Source organism: Pan troglodytes, chromosome 18 (assembly GCF_028858775.2).
Source record: "Pan troglodytes isolate AG18354 chromosome 18, NHGRI_mPanTro3-v2.0_pri, whole genome shotgun sequence".
Classification (NCBI taxonomy): Eukaryota; Metazoa; Chordata; class Mammalia; order Primates; family Hominidae; genus Pan; species Pan troglodytes.
This window is the reverse complement of record NC_072416.2, coordinates 22,013,406-22,019,405: the sequence shown is the minus strand read 5'-3', so window position 1 is coordinate 22,019,405 and position 6,000 is coordinate 22,013,406. Positions and strand designations below refer to the sequence as shown.

General features: G+C 44.8%; 1 long non-coding RNA gene across 1 annotated transcript in view; it reads left to right on the top strand.

The window, feature by feature from the left end:
- The first annotated feature begins 826 nt into the window (after positions 1-826).
- Positions 827-6,000, top strand: part of LOC134808783 (uncharacterized) — a 37,487-nt gene continuing 32,313 nt past the window's right edge. The window contains exon 1 of the long non-coding RNA XR_010152521.1: positions 827-1,183. This is a non-coding gene — a long non-coding RNA (uncharacterized LOC134808783). The remainder of the gene's footprint in view (positions 1,184-6,000) is intronic.

Below are 6,000 nucleotides of genomic sequence, written 5' to 3'. Positions count from 1 at the left end.
TACTCCTAGCTCTTATAATGCCATTGAACACCAGTGAGAGACGATTAGATGTCACCTACAAGGAAAAGAAGATAATTTAACATTAGATATTGCTAAACTGAAAAAACAAGTTTTTGAGGCATCTCAGGCTCATCTCACCCTATTGCCTGGAGCTGATATTCTTGCTGGAGCCTCTGATGGCCTTTCTAATACCAATCCTTTAAAGTGGATTGAAACCATAGGTGGATCAACAATTGCAAATTTTATTTTGGTTTGTGTCTGTTTATGTTGCTTGTTTTTAGTCTACAGATGCAGATGGTGCCTTGGGAGAGAAACCAGACACCATGAATGAGCCATGATAGCAATGGCAGTTATTAATAAAAAAAAATCAATAGAGGCAAAAAAGGGGAACATGTGGGAAAGTGTTTCTGGGGTGCCAGTTGAGTTGGTCTCCCCTGTGTGAGACACCCATGGGAAGCCATGGGCAGCCTCTGGGGAGAAAAGTCTCCTTATTGCTTTCATGTCTTTATGCCCCAAGAGCATAACCACTCAGCAGCATTCCACAGGTTGCTCAGGGAGACAACACTCCCTTGAAGCAGTGGAGTATAATCAAACATCTTGGCTCCTCCTTAAACCTGCTCCCACCCATTTCAGTCCTGATAAGCTAAAGATCTTAAGTAGTTTAGACACACGCCTTTGCTCAAGGAAATTCACAGAAACCGCCACTGCTACACATCTTATCGAATGACTCACGAGTTCTCCTTCACTGATTAATCCTTTTCCTCATCCCTTCCTCCCGCTCCCATCTGCCCTAAGAACAAAGAGCTTGTAAACCAGTAAATTTGGCAGAGCTCAAGAGCTCTGGGCCGTGAGCAAGCCTCCGACATTCTGGTCCCCTGGACCCGCCTTTTAAATGCTTATTCTGTCTCTTTCTAACTCCTTTGTCTCCACCAGACTCAGGGTACCCACTGGGTGGTGTGGGGCTGGTTTCCCTAACATTCCCCACCAAATAAAGCAGCTCCAGCCTTCTAGATGGTTGCTCAGTTCAGAAGTCTTAGAGAAATTCTGATGCCTCTCCTCACATTTGCTCTGTCGGCAAATCCTGGTGTCACAAGAGGGCTCAGGAGGGTTTCTGGATGCCAGTGAGACCCCAGCCACAGCCGGTCCCCAGATTCTTGACATCGTCACAAGAAAGAATTCACAGGTGAGTCAGAATGAAGTGAAAAGCAAGAAACTTTTATTGGAAAGCAAAAGTCCGCACTTAAGAGAGAAGTGGGTGCATGCTCGTGAGAACGAGTCACGCAAACAGAGTTTGGGTTTCTAATTTTATTTGGTGTTTCTTTAATTAGGGGGTGGAATAATCATTAGGTTTTCTGGAAAAGGAGGGGACATCAGGGACCCCTGAAATTGCCCATGCTAGAGTGTTGTGGCACAATCCTAGCTCACTGCAACCTTGACCTCCTGGCCTTAAGTGATCCTCCTGCCTCAGCCTCCTGAGTAGCTGGGACTACAGACGTGCACCACTATGCCTGGCTAACTTCTAAAAATTTTTAGTGGAGACAGGGTCTCATTATGTTGCCTAGGCTGGTCTTGAACTCCTGGCCTCAAGTGATCCTCCCACCTTGGTGGGAGCCTGCAATTACAGGCATGAGCCACCACACCCGGCTTCTGCTTTATTATTTTCCAAAGCACTCATCCCTGCCTGACACATTATAGATGCATGTGTGTCTTGTCTCTACAATGTGGGCTCCCAGAGGGCAGGGACTTTGCTCTGTTCTGTTCTCTGTTGTTGAATCCCCAGTGCCTAGGATGGTGCCTGGCACAGAGTAGGTATTCAACATCTATTGAATGAATATGGTCCCTGGGGCTAAAAGTAAGAAAGGAGAAAAAAATAAAGCAACCCCCAAATTTGATGAGAACCCTATAGTCCCTGACTGATTGTTTCCTGGCCATCATCATCATCAGCTTCAACTTTGTCAACACACCCTTAATATGGGTGTACCTTGTTTTACAGTTTGTCAAGCACTTTCACACCCATTATTGGATATGACACACAACCCGGTGAGAGTGCTCTCAGTGGAGTTAAGATTCATACTTTTCCCAGACATGGTAGATTGCCCCTGTAATCCCAACAACTTGGGAGGCTGAAGTGAGAGGATTGCTTAAGGCCAGAAGTTTGAGACCAGCCTGGGCAACATACTGAGACCTCATCTCTAAAACAAATAAGTTAGCCAGGCATGGTGGCACATGCCTGTAGCCCCAGCAACTCAGATCACTTGAGCCCAGGAGTTAGAGGCTGCAGGGAGCTATGGTCACACGACTGCACTCCAGCCTATGCAATAGAGTGAGACCCTGTCTCTAAAACAAAACAAAAAAATTCATACTCTCCCCAGACTTCAGTTTTTTATCAAGAAATGGATAAAACCAGGGGACTTTCCCATGATCAGTTTACTCAGTGGTAAAGAACAGTGATTCAACCATGTGTTTTAATTCCAAGTCCAGTTGTCTTTATCTCGAGCAGAAAGTCTACATATGCAGCAGTTAAGACCTGCAAGCTGTGGAGTTTGGACAGAAAAGACTTTGAAACTTGCCTCCAGCATTTCCTGGCTGTGTGATGTTGGGAAAGTTGTCAGCCCTCTCTGTTGTCTCTATTTTTTTCACTCATCAAATGGGGCTAATAATAGTACCAGCTGTGTTTGGTGGCTCACACCTGTAATCCCAGCACTTTGGGAGCCTGAGGCCAGTGGATCACTTAAGTACAGGAGTTCAAGACCAGCCTGGGCAATATCATGTTGAGAGGTGGAGCCAGCTGGACTTGTGGGTCGAGTGGGGACTTGGAGAACTTTTCTGTCTAGCTAGAGGATTGTAAATGCACCAACCAGCACTCTGTAAAAATGCACCAATCAGCGCTCTGTGTCTAGCTAAAGGATTGTAAATGCACCAATAAGCACTCTATAAAAATGCACCAATCAGCACTCTGTGTCTAGTTAAAGGATTGTAAATGCACCAATCAGCACTCTGTAAAAATGCACCAATCAGCACTCTGTGTCTAACTAAAGGATTGTAAATGCACCAATAAGCACTCTGTGTCTAGTTAAAGGATTGTAAACGCACCAATCAGCACTCTGTAAAAACACACCGATCAGCGCTCTGTGTCTAGCTAAAGGATTGTAAATGCATCAATCAGCACTCTGTAAAATGAACCAATCAGCACTCTGTAAAATGGACCAATCAGCAAGACGTGGGTGCAGACAAATAAGGGAATAAAAGCTGGCTACCCCAGCCAGCAGCTGCAACCTGCTCGGGTCCCCTTCCACACTGTGGAAGCTTTGTTCTTTCACTCTTCACAATAAATCTTGCTGCTGCTCACTCTATGGGTCTGCACTATCTTTACAAGCTGTAACACTCACTGCGAGGGTCTGCAGCTTCATTCCTGAAGTCAATGAGACCACGAACCCACCGGGAGGAACAAACAACTCTGGACACGCCACCTTTAAGGGCTATAACACTCACTGTGAAGGTCTGCGGCTTCACTCCTGAAGTTAGCAAGACCACGAACCCACCGGAAGGAAGAAACTCTGGACACATCTGAACATCTGAAGGAACAAACTCTGGACACACCATCTTTGAGAGATGTAACACTCACTGCGAGGGTCCGCAGCTTCATTCTTGAAGTCAGAGAGACCAAGAACCCACTGGAAGGAATAAATTCCGGACACAGTGTGACCCCATTCCTACAAAAAATATAAAATTTAGCTGGGTGTGGTGGCATGCACCTGTGGTCCCAGCTACTCGGGAGGCTGAGATGAAAGGATTACTTGAGCCCTGGAGATCCAGGCTGCAGTGAGCTGAGATTGCACCACTGCACTCCAGTCAGGATGACAGAATGAGACCATGTCTCAAAATAATAATAATGACAGTACCTATCTCATAGGGTGGTTCTGAGCATTGAATGAGGTAAGACCTGGAACATAACAATAACTGATTTTTAAAAATAATTTTAAAAATCTAAGTGTTACCAAAATACCAGGGGTTCAGTCTTGGTCCTGCTGCTCACCACACAGAAAGCCAATGACTGGGACAATGACTACTGCCAAGGAAGAAGGCTTTAATCAGGTGCTGCAGCCAAGGAGATGGGAGCTCGGGCTCAAATCCATCTCCCTGACTGACTAAATCTAGGGGTTTACATAACAGGGAAGAAATGTAACAATGTATAAGAAAACAGGAAGGGGCAAGGAAGCAATCATGATAAATGAGGGGTCCCATACCTCATTGTTCTGATGTGGTGATCTGGTGAGTTTCAGTTCTTTGATAGTTTTTTTTAAAATTTATTTTTTATTTTTTGAGAGGCCTGAAGATGTTTTCTGAGGAAGGAACTCAGACAAAACAAATGTAAGTTTCAAGCTTTAAGACCAGAAGCGGCCAGACATGGTGGCTCATGCCTGTAATCCCAGCACTTTGGGAGGCTGAGGTGGGCAGGTCACTTGAAGTCAGGAGTTCGAGACCAGCCTGGCCAACATGGTGAAACCCCATCTCTACCTAAAATACAAAAATTAGCTGGGCGTGGTGGCGCACACCTATAATCCCAGCTACTTGGGAGGCTGAGACAGGAGAATGGCTTGAACCCAGGAGGTAGAGGTTGCAGTGAGCCGAGATTGTGCCCCCACACTCCAGCCTGGTCAACAGAATGAGACTTCATCAAAAACAAAAACAAAACGAAATAAAAACAACAACAACGAAACAACCAGAAGAGTCAATTTCCATGTTTAAAGAAAAAAAAGAAGTCTGTCTGTCGATCTATTGGGTCGGTTTCATAAGCATGTTACACTGTGTTCATGCAAGCATTTTTTGAGTGGCCCTTGATTCTGTCCAAATTTCTTCAGCTAACCTGATAGAGAAAACACTGGAAGTACGACATCATCTACTTTAAAGTTGGTAAAAACTAAAGCTCCTGGTCACAAAAGGGATTTCACTCAGTGCCTTTGGGAAGAGAAGGACGGAAAATTGCATAGCAACTAGAAGACAGGCTCCCCAGAGGGAGAATAGAGCTGTGGCCAACCCCTGGAGCACTCATAACTGAGATCATTTTATTGTGCCCTCGCCTGAGAGGATGGTGTTTGCACACAGCAGAGACATACAAAGGTGGCCCCTTAGCCTCCATGGGCAGGGACTGTGCTCTGCTTCCCGGCTGCAATCCCTTTGTACCTGCGCCCCCTTGTGGGAAGTCCCACAGTCTTTCCAGAAGTGGGATGCAGAAAAGGGTGTTAACCTAGACCAAAGAAACGGTGCTAACCAAAACTAAGAAAAGGGAGCCAACCTAGGGCAAAGTAAAGGTGCTAACCTGGACCACGGAAGGGAGCTAACCTGGACTAAGCACCTCAGGCTAGGAGTCAACTTTGCACCTGACATCATGCATGACCTCACTTAACATATCCATGAGGTGGCTCTGCAAATATGGAAACTGAGAGATACAGACAGACAAACAAAGAAAAACTTGCCTAAACTCATCTCATTAGGAAGCATCAGAACCAACATTCAAATCCAGATCAGTCTCCAATTCAGAGCTCACACCCTTTCTCCAATATTGCATTGTAGATGTGAAATGAAGTCAACCAGCCTATTTGTAGATCCAGCTGTATCACAATTCCATTATTCCATCCTATGTAATATCCCAAAATATGAAAACATCCCCCTACCCTCTAGAAAAAAAATATTTCACGATGGTCATGCCAGCAGGAGTGAGGTAGGGCTTGGGGCTATTATCTAAATGCCTTGTTATAACATGCATAATTTTCAAGATAAACTGTTCAACCAATTCTTAAATCACTGACCCATATAAACACAATAATCCCATGTATTTAATACCAGTACAGCATGTCTTTTAAGACAAAGTGGTCAGAAGAATATAAACTTAAAAGTGGTTACCTCTGGGAAGAGAAGCATGAGAGAGGTATGAAGAGGGATGCTACTTTTTATTCTGCTTGTTTCTGTGTTATTGAAAACAAGCATATGTTATACATA